Genomic DNA, 16,723 nt, shown 5'->3' with positions numbered 1-16,723 from the left:
TGGTCGCGATCCCCAGGGGAGAGCGGGGAACGTGACAAGTCGTGCAAAAAGTATCGCAGTCAGCGTTGGGTTAGCGCTGTTCGCCGTGTGATATTAATGCTTACAAGATACTAAGTTACCTTTACCGAGGAAATAGACAATACATTTTACATGTCATTACGTAGCCAGCAGGTGTCATTAAGTTCGGCAAGAAATATGTGAAACAACATGATTCTTCAGGATACGAAGTCGGGCTTTGCGGTAGATTGCCGATTGTGCTGATTGTATATGTGACGTATAAAAGAGGAGGTGCAGCTCGCGCAATAAACATATGTTCGTTCCCCGATTCACTGATCGCTCCGTTCCTTCGTCACATGAGTCGACAGGATAAAACCTGAAGCCAAGCCACCTGCAGCATGCCACCGAAACACCAACCACTTGTGATTCCCAAATATGACGGGGAGGCCGGCAGCGTACCCATCCAGAAATGGCTCCGTCTTTTGGAGTCGAAGGCTGATTCCTGCAACTGGACCGACAACGAAAAGGTACAGAATTTCAGCGGATATGTCGAAGGCGAAGCTTTCCTGTGGTATCTAAACGAAATTTTTGACAGCAACGAGACGTGGGAGGACATCAAATCCCGCATGGGTCTCCGCTTCGCAACATCGGCTGCCGACCCTTTCCGCGCGTTTATTCATTATCGACAGCGCAGGGACCAGTCGATCGAGTTATATTATGAAGAAAAGCGAAGGCTCGGCGACTCCGCAGGACTCACGGCCGCACACGTAGTTTCTGGTCTGACAGACGGTCTTCTACCAGACTATGAGCTTGCCTTCGCAGGATTGGACATTAAATCTTCCACGGATTGGTTTCGAGCCGCCCAGAAAATCGATATTGCTTTAAATCGTCAGAAGTCGCGAAGCACTTACAGCCAATCGCAACCCCGAAAGTACGTCCCCAGCGGCTGACATCGTGCAAATGCATCCCAACGTTCCTAAGACCGAATGCAGGCACTGCGCGTCCATTGGGCTCCCCCAGCAGTTTCACTGGCACAACGCCTGCCCTAACCGACCGTCGGTCTCTGCCCTCGGCCCTGACCAGGGAAACGGGGACAGCAATCCAAGGTTTCAGTAATTCATTTCAACGCATTCATTAATGGGAATCCTGTTACTGCATTTCTGGATACGGGATCCACAATTTCTTGCATCAGTGAACACATTTACAAGAGACTCAAACTTCAACTCCTCAGGAATTCCAGCATCGCAGTTCAACAGGTTACATCTCCCACACAAACCTTGGGTCGAGTCCGCATTCATTTACAAATTGGCGATACCGCACGGGAAGTCGAAGTCCATGTCCTCCGTGGTATGACGGCGGAATTCCTTCTTGGCCTCGACTACGCTTCAGACTTCAACCTTTCCCTTGACCTTTCAACCCGAACGCTCAAGCACGAGTCACCCCCTCAAGATACACCACGCTCCAGTGATAGTTGCATCAAAGACGACTCCTTGCCGATAGCGCAACAACATCTACTTGATGCGCTTCTTCGGAAATACGATTCTATCATCTCCAAGTCTCAAACTGACATTGTGTCCATCGGCACTGAGCAGCACTCTATCACGCTCACGTGCGAAATCCCGATTCACAGATCACCGTACCGAACCTCGCAGACAGACAGAGCGCAGATCGACACACAGGTGGAGTCACTCCTTAACCAAGGCTTCATACGACCATCCTTGTCTCCGTATGCAGCTCCCGTCATACTGGCGGAAAAGAAAGGTGAAGGCCGTACTCGAATGTGTATTGATTACAGGAAACTCAACGCCGTAACAGTGCCTGCCGCAGTGCCAGCCCATACCCCGTATTGACGATGTGCTTGACTCTCTTGGGCCCTCAGGCTACTACAGCGCATTGGACATTACCTCCGGATATTGGCACGTTCCTATGCGACCAGATGACATTCATAAGACCGCGTTTCTCACACCCACGGGTCACTATGAATGGCTTGTCATGCCATTCGGTCTGAAGAGTGCTCCGGCAACCTTCCAGCGAGCCATCAGGAACATCATTGCCAAACACCACCTTCGCAACGTTGTCAACTATTTTGACGACATAGTCGTCCACGCGCCTACGTTTGAAGAACACCTCACGAGCCTTGACAGTCTGTTAGCAGCACTGCAAGCTGAAAACGTCAAATTGAAACTTAAGAAGTGCCAGTTTGCGCGCACTCGCATCGATTACCTCGGCCACACAATTTGCAATGGCACACTATCACCTAAACAATCCAACCTCGATGCCGTACGCAAATTCCCAGCTCCACAGTGCGTCAAGGATTTGCAACGTTTTCTGGGTACTGTCAATGTCTACAAACAGTACATCGATCATTTCAGCGACACATGTCTTCCCCTCACGCAACTCCTCAAGAAGGACACCCAGTGGCACTGGTCACCTGAATGCCATGCCGCATTTGCAGCTCTGAAGGCCCGGCTCACGGAAGCCCCGGTGCTTCACATATTCGACCCATCCAAGCCTTGTACCCTTTTCTGTGATGCCTCTCTCACCGGCGTTGGTGCGGTACTGAAGCAAGTAGGCGATGACGGAAATGACCATCCAATAGCCTACCATTCTCGCAAACTCTTGAAACACGAAACGAATTACACTGCTACTGAACTAGAATGCTTAGCCATCGTTGACGCTGTTGACAAGTGGCACTGCTACTTGCACGGCAGCCACTTCACAGTGCTCACAGACCACGCGGCGCTCCAGTGGTTGAAGACCATCAAGCGTCCTACAGGGCGTCTTTTTCGGTGGTCTCTTAAGCTGTCCATGTACGACGTCACCTTCAAACATCAGCCGGGTTCGGCCAACGTCGAGGTAGACGCCTTATCCCGATCACCAGTGATCAGCCTACTCTCCACTCTGGAGCTCCAAAACGCCTCCTGTGACCTACCTGACGGTGCTTATACCTTGCAAAACGGTGTCCCCATAGTACGAAAACGCGGCCTACGCAAGATCTACGTCGCACCTTCGCTTCGCGAGGCACTTCTCCAGAAAGCTCCTCCGTTCCTTCGTCACATATACATACAGACCGAGGACGGGAACAGTGAGTATCACGAAGTCGGTAGCGGAGTGCAGTAGGGTGGGATCCTGAGCCCTCTGCTGTTGAAGTTAATAATGGCACACTTACCTCGCTGTCTACCCAAGAACGTCTACATCAGCATTTACACTGACGATATGTATATGGACGTCTGGGTCGCCACTTGCGACCACAGCGTGCGTTGCGTTGCAGCAGCGACTTCAGAATGCGTTAGATTGTGCGGTATCCTTCCTCTCGGACGGAGGCATGGGCGTTTCCGTCGAGAAGACTGTATTTCTCCCGTTTACACGAAAAAGAATGAAGAGTCTTCAACTGACTCTGAATGCTCTACAGAGGGTGTCCCATGATACAGATAAAATGGTTAAAAAGCAAGCGAGCTGGTGGCTAAGATCCATGACGAAAACCCGAGACTGGGAAAAAGACGAAAAAACAGACGACACAACACAAAGTCTCAATCAGTTGAGAGGTCAGTTGAGACTTTGTGTTGTGTCGTCTGTTTTTCGTCTTTTTCCCAGTCTCGGGTTTTCGTCATGGGTGTCCCATCACCGCTTCCTAGGAGTCGTCATTGACACACAACTATCATATGCTCTGCTGACATAAAATGTCTTCTTTGAGACACGAGTCAACGTTCTTCATCGTCTCTCCGGCCCCCGTTTGGGGGTGGGGGGAGGTATATGTTTCATAGAAAGAAAAGAGAAAAGAGGAAATGTCAGCCAGCACCGTTGGGGAATGTCAACGAAGTCTACTTATTAATACTTACTTACTCACTACTACTTACGCTACATCGGGCGCTTATTCGGTAGATGTTGGCTTTCTGTCTACCCGTACTATATGGGATAAGCAACACAGCAGAGAGGTGACTACAGACAGTTTTAACAAGAGGTCTGAAAATCTGTCTCGGGTTACCTCGAGTCACCTCCAATGTTTTGGCACCAGCAGTAGCTACAAAGCTGCCTTTAGAGGCGCTGAGAACGTAAGAAATAGTGCGCCACCATCTGCGCTTGAACATGCGCCATGACAAGCACACCCCCGGCACGGAAGTTGAGACGCTGAAATTCTGACCTCTACAAAGCCGTTGCTCCTTACCACTGCAACTTGCCAAAAACAAGGCCGCCAAGAGCGACTCGGCATTCACCCCGGACTTGCATCTTCGTGCCGGGAGTACACCGCCCCAAATCCACTTTGCCCAGTGCAGTACTGAGACAGCATTGTCCATCTATCATGGAGTGTCACTGTAGCAGCACTGCAATTTTCACCGACGGATCGGCAACAGCATCAGACTCAGCATCTGCTTTTGTGGTTCCACTGCACAGGAAAGAGGGAATGGCACGACTGTCGCACAAAGTATCTTCAACAACAGCAGAATTGGTAGCCATCTAGCTGGCAATACAGTACATGTCAGCACAACATGCAGTCACCTGAAGAGTGAGTAGTGTACAGCGATTCAAAAGCCGACCAGCGGCAGCAGGCCATGCTTTCCTTCTTGGGGAAGGGTGGTATGACACCACCAGTTCGCATAACACTCAATGGATACAAAAAGGTGGAGTAGCCGGCCACGAAGTAACTCTGCAGTGGACTCCTGGACACATAGGCGCCGACTGCGGGGGGCCGCGGGAGCCCTTGCACCCCCCCCGGAACATGAACTAGGGGGGGGGGGGCGCCTCCCCCGGGAAGTCCCGCTAAGAGACTGACACTAACCTGGGGCTCGGCGCCCCGGGTCAAAAGAGCGAAGAGGCACTAACCCCAAAAATGCATCTTGCAATTTGTAAAATATGTATCCGCACACGATACTCATTATCGCAGTAGAAGGTGAGGCGAAGAAACACAGAGGATGACAAACACATAGCCTGAATTTCGCCCAAAGCAATCAGATCAATGAAACGAGGCAGTCGAAAAGGTACCAACAGCTTGCCAGTGAGGTGTAACGGGAGGATTTTCGGAACACATATCCGTTGGGAGCGGGTTCAACTCCCGCTGCTCCATTTCATTGACCATATTCATTATATTGCGCGCATTTCGGGTCAAACACCGAGGATACATTTTGTTCTTTTGGATTCAGTTTTAAAGGCGTAATGCCTTCAGTTGTGCACATGTTCACTGTTCACGTTCTCTGTGTATTTTTTCTTTCTCTTCTTCCTTCTTATCTCTATACCAGTTCTGCATACATCATAGTACCCCGCCAGAGAGTGTGATTCTTCAGCTTTAGTTTTATGTTATTCATTTTTCTTTTCCTTTGCCTTCCTTCTTTTTTTTTTGTTTTTTTTTTTGCTTTCTTCTTCCCTTTGCCTTTTTTGTCTTCCCCCTTTCACTTTTTTTTGAATAGCCAGCCAACATCCATCTGGCTTACCTTTCCTTTCTTTTTTGTTCTTAATAAGCATATCCCCCCCCCCTCCCCCCCCCCGCCAGAGTACTTACTTCGCGGTGCGACCATAGTGAATATAGTGGTCGACAAGATGGCGTATATGCAGGCAAGCTGGTGGAAGAACTCCATTATGTAAAAGCCTGAGTCTGGGCACACAGAGGGACGACACGAACACACGACTCGTTCAGTCGTGTGTTCGTGCCGCCCCTCCGTGTGCCCAGACGCAGGCTTTTACATAAGGGGGTGAATAGTGGTCTTAGATAGTGAACATGTGAATCGTGAATATCGAACTTGTGAATAGTGAACTTGCGAGCAGAGCACTTGAAAAGTAGTGAAGCAGTAGGATTGTGTGTGTGTGTGTGTGTGTCTGAGCTTGGGGAGTTAAGTATTTGTGGAAGGAGTAGCAGAACACGTCGAGAGACGTGTCCTGTCGTTTCTCCTCTTCTCTATTTTCTTGCAAACATACAAACATGATCCTAGGTTTGGAGTAACGGACGACAGGAACGAGTTATCACGTTTTTTTTTTTACAATGACACATACGTTGTGAATCTTTGAATAGACAACTATGGGGCCCCGCGCTGATTCATACAGGTGTGTGTTTGTGTGTGGGGGGGTTATGTTTATTGCAAAAAGAAAGGGAGGAAACGTTAGTCAGGCGTAGGCCGACTTGTTATTCCTTAAAATAGAAGAAAACAAAAACGTAAAATAAAACACAGAAACGACACACGCACACAAGGGGCCTCAGAGGCCGGAGGCATTAAGAAAGCTGAAGAGGGCAGAAGTAACCCCCTGCATGGTTGTGCGAGACTATGCCGAGCAGAGCTGATGTTCTGAGGCTGGAACAACATAGAAGGGACAAACACATACAAAGCCTCAATTTGCCTAAGAAATTAACGATGAAAGTCACTGAAAAGGTTAACCAGCTGTAGGACTCGAACCCACATCTTCTGGATTGCGGGTCCAGGGCTCTGCCAATTGAGCTAAGCTAACACGCCTATTCAGCGACTTCCAGGGTGCGTCATCTGAAGGGACAAACCAGCCACCCTCTCTCACTCATCCTCCTTTCACTCTTACATTTTTGCTCACTCATACACACATTTATACGACGGGATCGACGCAGGCGGCAACTGTTGAACATGAAAGAACTGATGTTCTGAGGCTGGAACAACATAGAAGGGACAAACACTTTCATCTTTCATCGTTAATTTCTTAGGCAAATTGAGGCTTTGTATGTGTTTGTCCCTTCTACTATTTAGGTAATCAGTCAGTTATCTAGCAGTTACATGGTCGTACAATGGGGCTGCAGAAGCGGCATCACCGTTGCTCTCATAGCCTTTCTTTAAATATGCTCTAACGGTTAAAAAGGGGAACACAAACTAATTGTCCGAATGCCGTAAGAGGAAGCTGTTTTACAGTGGCTTACCCCCGAATTTCGTCCCTGGAGGTGCGTCGAGTTCAGCGGAGGGCTGTGACGTCACAACATGCAGGTTATTCCCATAGATTTTTATGCTCTTTGACGAAATATTGCGTAATCTCACAAAGTTCAAGGTGTATCTCCCAAATCTTTTTTGGGTTGTCGGGAGGGAGGGGGTCTGGGAAAACTAACTGGCTGTTTTATCCCATTTGGAGTCAACCTTCACGGTGAGTAGCACGTGTGGTTCTATTGCAGCCTTGGTTAGGGAAAGTTGTAATTGAATTTGTCTTTCGAACTCCCGTCGTGAAGGGCTTTCGACGCCCCTGACAGAACCAGCACAAACGCATTAACCTAAAGCAGGGCACGTGCTCACGTAACACGTACTCTACGTATGTTATTTCCGTAAAATTTTTGTTGAGTGTTAATTTTTGGTAAATATTAAGTGATCCGCAAAATCTCCTCTTTTTTTTTTCGTTTTTGACGAAATTGCACCGCACCTACTTTTTCATTCACACTGATACAGCGATTGCTCGTGCGTGTTAGGAGCATTTGAAAAGGCTGACAGCTCATGTGAAGACAGGCCCTTGTATTGAAATCAGCTTTTAATACACGGCTCCGTGCGAAGCCTGTGCGATGCAAGAAGCTACCCCCATCTAGCGCACCTTGGAAGAACGACGAAATAGGTCGGCGCCTTTTGACGTGTTCATTCGTAGGACTTGTTTGGCGCAACAGGCGGCGCTGGTATCGTTCAAAAGAGACGTGAAAGCGGAAACCGAATGCAGTGATATTTTTGTTCAACGCAAACCTCATCGTCCAACATCACACGTTGACTCGGAAAGCGCAGTACGGCGTTCCGTTCTATTAAAGAGCGACCAGATTTTTTTATAGGTCCATTACCGGTCTGGCGCTTGTAAGGACGCAATTCTCTTACAAGAGTATGACCAAACGACCAGGCAATATCTTCAGAATGATCATGCAGCGATAATGCCAGAAGTCGAGTCACCCAGTCACTGGACTGTAGTACATGTCTGATCACGCTGTAAAAGGTCTATAGTCAGTGACAACACAAGTCATACATTTGACCTCGCCCTCGCACAAGAATCGCTCAGCGCGCGCGAATGTAGTGCGGCGCGGCCAAGTGGGGACAGGGAGAGAGAGAGAGAGAGCCGGCACTACATCGCGAAGCGGGGGCGTCGTGCAAAGGCTGGTAGCCAATCGCAGGAGCCTTCCATGGATGAGTGGGCAGTCCCAGTTGTAGGACTTAAGTTGTCACTGACTATAGACGAGGAAACCACAAAAGTCCGCATTTTTGGCATCTCTTCCAACGAACTCGGAAATCAATCAATCAATCATTGAATGAACTCTTTGCACCTGGTCCTAATCTCAACCCCGGCACTCTGAAACTTTTGTTAAAGGGACTATCACATCCGTAGCGGTCGATTCCGAAACTACAGTGCCATTTTTACTCCTCCTTCATCACCGACAATCACGCCGACAATCCGACGCGAATTAGTGAAGTTGTTTCTGTGCAATTGATGTAATACATGGCATGACGGATGTTGAGAGCATACCGAAATTCCCTGTCTGGAGACGTTACTTGAACAAGGCCAATCAGGGAGCGGCCGAAAGACTTTGGCGTCTGGCCGCCGAGCGGGAGTAATGGCGTCCGCAGGTCGTGGAGAGGTATGAGATCGGCTCGTGAATAGACGAGTTCAGCAAATCCCAGAGTGCATAGCGTCGCTTTGAACTGTGGGAGTTTACTAATACCAAAGAAACGGGTGGCCTCCAAACTGTTCCGATTTCTCCCGTACCGGTCCATTGTCCACGACGTGTCAAGGTCAGCGAAAGCGAAATGTGAAGGATTATTCTTCGTTCCCCCGCTCAGCAAGCGCCCAGGATGCAATGCGTGCGCAAAGAGCACTGAGATCATCGTACGTGTTTGTACAGCCAGGAGCGTAACACCGTATTCCACGGAACATGGTCATGTCAGCACCCACACTGGTAAGCGAAAGTCGGCGTATTTACCGAGGTATTTTAACTTAGTATCTCGCGGTACGAACGCGAAGCAGACGACATCGAGATAACCACCCGCGCTGCGCTCCCACTCGTGTGCCCGGCTTACGTCATTCTGGCTCAGCTGCAGAGGGAGTGCGAATCTTTTAGAACCCGTTTATTTAATAAGTACGCTGTTTTTTTTTTTTTCTAAAGGGAGACTTGGCCAAATATAGACTGTGAACCATGCCGAACGTTGCACTCTAAGAAAAAAACGGTAGAATTTCCTACCCAAAGTTGCAGCAGGACAGTACTTCTACCATTTCGTGCCAATCCACACGCGACTTCTCCCCCGCGGGTGTAAGCGGCGGCGTCCCTTTCCCTTGCTCCTCTCTCTCACGTTTGCTCTCAGAGAAAATGGTAGAATTTCCTACCCAAGCTGGTAGAACGACAGCTTCTACTCTGTAGTTTGTTCCTACTGTGCAGTTATACCCAAAGGGTAAAACTGTTGGAGTAGAAATGTGGTTGCAATGCAGCTCTACCGAAATGGGTAGAAGATCATACTTTTTTTTTTTTTTCAGAGTGTACCGTATCGGTCTCACATACTAACCTTTCCGGGTGCGATTGTCAAAAGTCAATGACCAACTTACCAATGTACTAAACACATGATTATGCTACGTATATACCACTCCCCTCTGTAATTCGCCGAACATGAGGGTAAAGGAAGAAAGATAGTCCCTTTAAGGGACTAGTACGAGCGAGCAAGATAAAGCAATCGGATGGAGCCACTACCAGTGCAGTGCCTTCATAAGGTGGAGCTCTGAAATTTGACTCTGTGTACAACGCTTTGCGTCCAGCGCAGCCCTGTACTATGTTGGGAAACCGGGTGAAGCGAGGGAAAGCAGGAGCGGGTCCCAAACATAATCTCTCTGACATCACCTGCATGCTATAAGTTTCGAATGCGTTCAGTCATCATAACCGCAATAAACAGTCTCTTCCGACTGGACTCCAGAGGTATCCCAAATTAATTTCCAGAGTATTTGGTTACACGGCATCCAGTGAGTTTACCAAAGCTACGTATATAGAACCCTTCTCCGGTCAATTATCAGCATGGCATACTTTCTGGGATCAACTCGCAAGCTGCGATACTCTGTCAAATGTCGTGAGGTTCCAATACATACGTTCGCTTGTCAAGGCTCAAGGGCAAGGACGAACGGGCTATTAAAGGTGTGGATCTCGCCAACGAAAGCTGTCTGGCAGCCGTAGAGATCCTAAAAAAATCAGTTTGGAAATCGGGAACGATTAGTTTTGCAGCACTTCACTCACTTTTTTATTTTCCAGCGATCTGGTCTACAGACGAGGTTGGCATTGAGGCAGTTGTATATATGATACCAGTGATGGCCAGTAGTTAACTACATGTAGTTAAACTACTAGTTAGACTACCTGATTGTAGTTAAAAAGTAGTTATCAACTACTTGCAGAAATGTAGTGGCAACTACTAGTTAAACTACTATTTTAAGTAGTGAACTACAGTAGTTAGGTTACTGAAGGCGCCAACTACTTCCGATTTTGCCGCAACCTTTACGGCACGATTGTGCTTCCGACTTTTACCTTGAGCTACTTGTTTGATGAGAACGGAGGTGCAGAGCAATTGTGTCGTGCACGTGTACTAAATCTTCACTTTTAATGCTTTAAAACAGGTTGCTTTAAAACAATGTTTAGAACAGGTTGTTGAACGTACACCATAGCTGATCTGTTCTGTTTCCCACCACTGTGCTACCGCACATGCTTTATCTGTTGTTTTTTGTAACGTCCGCAGTTTGATTCCAAAGCGTAAGGATTTGTGTAGTTTGTCGCAATCCTGTGAATGTGACCCTGTTGCACTTACTGAAACTTTGTTATTGCCAGATATAAGAGACAGTGAGCTGTTACCAGAGTGTCCTGGCTTTACCTTCTATCGCTGTGATACATTCATCCCAGAATTACACAAATCACTACATCATATATTTCACAAATTCCCAAATTCAAAGGTTATTCTTCTTGGTGATTTCAACTACCCCTCAATTAATTGGAGATCCACCTCAGCCTCTGGCAGTGAAGAACGTTCTTTCATTGATTTGTGTCATGTGTTTGACCTTCATCAGGTGGTTCATGAACCCACCCGTGTAACTCCCACCTCATCAAACATCCTAGACCTAATCCTCACTAACGACCCAGATATAGTAGGTTCTGTATTTTCTCCACGCGCCTTGAGTGACGACAAAGTACTACACTTTACAATATCTGTCCCCAGCGTGCCCCATCGTTCCTCGTGCAAACGCATAAGATTATCCGATAAGGGTAACTACGACCAAATAAATTCTGAATTATCCAATTACTTGACTAACTTTCTCGCTAATTTTGAAGCACGGACAGTCGAGGAAAACTGGTATTTATACAAATCCAAGATTAATGCACTTATTGAAGCCTATATACCCTACATTCTCATCAAGACACATTGTCATGCTCCATGGTACAATCATGAAATCAAACTGCTCGCCCGTAAAAAGAAACGTCTGTATACAGGCTTGCTAAGCGCTCTAAGTCTGCATCATCACTGCTCGGAAATACAAATCATTGGTGACTTCTTCGAAACGCATGTTCTATAGCGAGGGCCTCGTTAACCTCTTGAAGCGCAACCCCAAAGCATTCTACAAAGTTATAAACCCAAAATCTCCATCGGTAAACATCCAACTGAAAGATCGTGATGGTAATTTTGTTAGAGATAACCAATGTTCTCCTATCTTCAATAACGCATTTGCAAGCGTGTTCACCAACGAAGACACAACTCCCCTGCCAGTCATCCATCATCCACTCATCCGTCTTCAATAGCCAGTCACCGATAGCGATATCTCCTGCTGACATTGAAAAGATTATCTCTTCCATCAAGGATTCCTCCTCTGCTGGTTTCGATGGAATAAACAGCAAAATTCTTAAAAACACAAAGGCTCACTCGAGCAGATTTCTTGCTGCAATATTCCAACAATCACTTAGACGGGTAGAAATCCAGCGAATCGGTAGAGATGTAGGAAGGGAATTGCCTCAGGACAGAAGCCGCCGATATTTCGAACAGAGACTGTTCTTCTTCTGGGCACCGTCCTCATCATTGGCATGGTTTGAAGGGACAATTCGCATGAACCTTTAAACACGTCACACCTAACCCTTTAAATACCATGCCAATGATGAGGACGGTGCCCAGAACAGTCTCTGTTCGAAATATCTGCGGCTTCTGCTGTGCTGCTGTGCGGCTGAGGCAACTCCCTTCCTACTTAATAGTTCAGTTCGGTCAGAAGACTGGCGTCGGGGAATGATAATACCAGTGCATAAAAGTGGTGTCTCTCATTCACCGCTGAACTATAGACCAATCTCCATTACCAGCTCCCCTGCAAAATCATAGAACACATTATATATTCGCAGGTAATCAACTTCCTAGAGTCAAATGCTTACTTTCCCCCCTGCCAGCATGGCTTCCGTAAAAATTTCTCGTGTGAAACACAACTAGCTGGTTTTATCCACGACCTCCACTCAAATATGGACAGTTCTACTCAAACAGATGCCGTGTTCCTGGACTTTGCTAAAGCCTTTGATTCTGTACCGCACGCTAGATTAATGGTAAAACTCTCACAACTAGGCCTTGATGAACATGTTCTCTCCTGGATTCATATGTTCTTAACTGATCTCCTCCAGTCCACTTTCGTGAACAACCATTCCTCGTCCTTTTGTCACGTATCATCTAGTGTCCCCCAGGGTATGACCTTTGGGGTATGTGAATAAATAAATAAATATTGCTTGTCTAGTGAAGCCTCGTTTGCTGTGAAATAATTCTGCAATTTGGTTTATCGCGTAGGCACAGAAAGAATTTCGCCGCAAGCTTTGTATTTGACGATCGTAGCAATGGCTTGAGCCAAAGTTTATCATTGCTTGTGATTCATATTTAGGTGTCCAAGAACACTACAAGGGATTGGTGTTGATGGACAGCGTTAAGTAGTTATAGATGTAGTTAAACTACATTGCAGTAGTTAAATAAGTAGTTTTAACTACTCCCCTGAAAAGTAGTTGAACTACTAGTTAAACTACTCAATCGCAAAGTAGTTAGTAGTTATAGTTAAACTAGTGTAGAAGTAGTTAGTGGCCATCACTGTATGATACACACACATATACGTTAGATGATGATGATGAGGTGGGCGATTCGCCACCCGTTGTCTGATACCCTGACAGAGAAAACGCGGAATTTCAAGAGATTTGCTGCCCACGTCCTTGAGCTTTAGATTCATCGACGCAGTACAGGGCATATGGTTCCAGAGTCTGAAGCTGATTCTCAGGTGCTTCGCCTGTTACTAATCTTCCTACAGAGAGCAATTGAGTTTAGGGAGCCTCCCTGGGATGATATGGGACGGACTCCACACAACTGCAAGAATTTTCGTTACGATGGCTTGCGGCTGTCACTCGATCTGTCAACACTGAAATGAGGACATTCATCTGCGTTCTTTGCGGCAACATTTAGGGAAGACGTGAACTGCAAGAAATCCGGTTGTTGTTTTCCATCGGAAAGAAATATCATGGAGCAGAAATGTGCCGATCGGCGTCCAGACTAACTTGCGAAGTACGTGGTATCGTACAACGTTACGCTGCAAGACTCTTAAAGGGAAGGGTCGAAACTACAGTGTCATTTTATTCCTGCTGGACCACTGACCACGGTATCGACGGAACGACAAGAGCAGGGGTATGCCGGAAGCTAGTTTACCTAAACAACGAGAAAACGTCACTTCCTCAGAACCATTCAGAGCGCGACCTTGAGATAAAGAATACCGCGGCCGTGCTGGCGTCACATAGAGTTCGAGGCGCTTTTCTTCCTCTGAGCGCCGCGTTCTCACTCCTCCGCTTAGCGGACGATGTCACGCAGCAGGAGCCTCTCCTGCCGTGGAAGTAGCGCCGATCTTTAAAGTTCTGTCATTTAATATCTAAGCAGTTTTCGAACGAAAAACTGAGCCAGGTAGATTTGACGGCTAGCGAACACAGTGATATCGTTTCATAGATGGGTTTCCTGATTCGACCGTCCCTCTAAATCCACAAACGTATCGACAACCAAGGACCTCCCTGCACATAAGGCCTAATCTATGGTTTCAACGCTTCAACAGAGCACTGATATGAGACCTGAACAACCCCACGTTGTGCCCGCGTCTTTGCCCATAAATGTCTCAACGGCTAACAACAACGCAGTAGTGATGTTCCGAGCAGCAAGAGTTCGAACACAAGGTATTCCTGGAGCTTCCCAGAAGGTTTTGCGTATCCTACTGGATGGCGGTAGCTGATGAAGATTCATTCGTCGAGATGTGCCTTGAAAGCTCAGATGTGCAACAGTAGGCCACGAAGAGCTTGCCATTTCCACTTTCGGGCACAGAGCGAACACGCAGTTCCCTGGAAGTCTGGTGAGACTCTTGCCCTTCTTCACTTTGTTCCGATAGGGGAGCGGAGATTGAAGCGCTCGAATTCGACCAACTATGCTCACGGAACCTTCATGTGTTCGCTGATCCTTTTATACGGCAGCTGCGCATTCATCAATCAAAATCTCATCGCAGATGATCCGAGCAAATACCTATAGACGTCTCTGGATACTGGTGGCTGGATACCACCGCTGCGAAATCGAAACTGGTCTGTAAAGAAGCTCGATGACAGCTTAGCATCTGTAGAAAGGTGGTTTCGTGGACGCTTCAGGGATCCGACAGAAGCGATCAAAGTTGTCCAAGTGTCGGGGTCATGCAAGTACACATTCTGGGATCTCGAACACTTTGGAATACTTAGTTGACGCGCCCAGTACCAACGAGATAATCGACCCAGTTGTTGAAGAATTTCGCAAGACCATCTACAATGACTGAACAGAGAAATCCTACGCAGCTGTGTCTGGAGGAGCGTTGAATTACCGGAAGACGAAGTGTATGCCACTCGGTAGTCCGGCGCAGTATATGTCATTGCCGTTAGTGTGCGCCTCATCGCTTAAGATCCTTGGTGTGGTGTTTAACACACGCGGGCCAACTGCTGACAATTGGTCAGCGGCCCTCGAAGAGGTGCAAGTGAAATGCGTGTCTGCAATCTACTATGAACTATCGTATCACGAGCGGCCCTACATGGTGCGTAGTGTTCTGCTCGGGCGCGTGTGGCATCTCAGTCATGTTTCGATCGCCCCACACGCTGCTGTGACGAGCATCCATTCATGCCTCTCGTCGTTCTTCTGGAAGAAGCGAAGGTGACCAGTCTCGCGAACCATGCTTTCGTTCCCGCAGTCTGCTGGCGGAGTCAACCTTCCCGATGTTGGGCTGATGAACCGGGGCATTGCGCTCAGCACCACACTGCGAATTCTCAATGCGGCGGACTCTCCAACTAAAGTCTTGCTCGGCCTCTGGTGGGACGCTCTCCAACATGGCCATCGTGCAGCTCCTCACCGATTTCACGCGGCGGTTCGGGCTTACTATCAGAAGGTCTCGTCTCTGCTCCCCGCTGCTTCCAGTTTGCAATCCACTTCGCCTTCAACGATGACCAAGCTAGTTTTGCTGGACTCTGCCGCAACCACTGAGAGCCTCAGAAGACGGGTGGGACTATGCTTCAGGCATCTCTTGGACATCGTTCGTCGGCCCGTGGCTTCCTGGTCAACTGCGCGACATCATTTGGTCCTTTGCCTGCCGGATACCTCCCACACCCGACCGGCTGCATGCGTGGGACATCACATCAACTGAGGCCTGCCGGTACTGCGGCAGGGCAGAAACAAACTACCACGTGCTATTCGAGTGCCGCATTTCCCGCATCTTCTGGCACTTGGTTAGACGTTGCACGAATGTGCTTTGTCCCGTGCAGTGTGATCAAAGGCGCCCAAACAGGCTGAGTGTGCTATTCACTGCGTGTGGCGCTGCAGTGTTGTGGAAGGCCCGTTGCAAGGCTGTCGCTCAACGGCGGCGGAACATCCCCGTTTTCCTGCTGGTTCGTCAACTGCGCATTCCCGTGACTAATAGCTTGCAACAAGAACTCTTTGCACTCGGCGGCGACGAGTTTCTGCAGCGGTGGCGGTTCCACCCTTCGCTTTTGGTGCAAGGGGGCTCCATATCTGTCCGTGGTGTCCCCCCGTGAACAGTACCCCTCCCATCACTCATCACTCCCATCACCCGTCTCATGCTCCATCGAATGTTAATACTGCATATCCCTCTTGTATCATGAAGCGTAGCAATGTATATATCGCCCCTCATAGCCTCATAGCTCATAAATTGTAAATATTGTTTTGAGGCGCTGTCTATGTACTGACCGTTCCACGTCGTATTAAATTTTCCTACAACATGTGTACGTCCTCCTTGGAAGTCGTCCTGCTCGTTCAACCTCGGGGACAACCGAGGCATCCCTGTGTATTTACCCCTGCAGAGAAAGCGATGAGGATGCCCTCGCATGTCTCTCACTGCTAACTATTTCGTAGCTGCTAAACTATTTCGTAGCTATAATGTAGCTGCATTTATTAAGACTACCCTCATGCTTCTTGCAGGTGTCGCGCCGAGGTTTTCACCTTTAGTAGTTGGCTGTGTTGTTGACTCCCAGTGAACACAAACCTCGTGTATCAATAAAACACACACGCACGCTGACAGAACTAATTTGACACTGTGGTCCAGCACTATCTGTGTGTTATCCTGCAAGTTCTTCACCTCTCGGTTTTTGATTCACTCTCATGGTCACCCGTAACATCTACCTATCACTGTACCTGAATAAATTATGGATATTTATATTCACAGTTTCAACAGCACTTACCTTCTTGAATGTGTATAAGTCGTTTGCATTACCGTTAGCACACAATACACGTGAGCT

The sequence above is a fragment of the Ornithodoros turicata genome, chromosome 2 (genome assembly GCF_037126465.1).
Source record: "Ornithodoros turicata isolate Travis chromosome 2, ASM3712646v1, whole genome shotgun sequence".
NCBI classification, from domain to species: Eukaryota; Metazoa; Arthropoda; class Arachnida; order Ixodida; family Argasidae; genus Ornithodoros; species Ornithodoros turicata.
Note: the sequence above shows the minus strand (reverse complement) of the source record.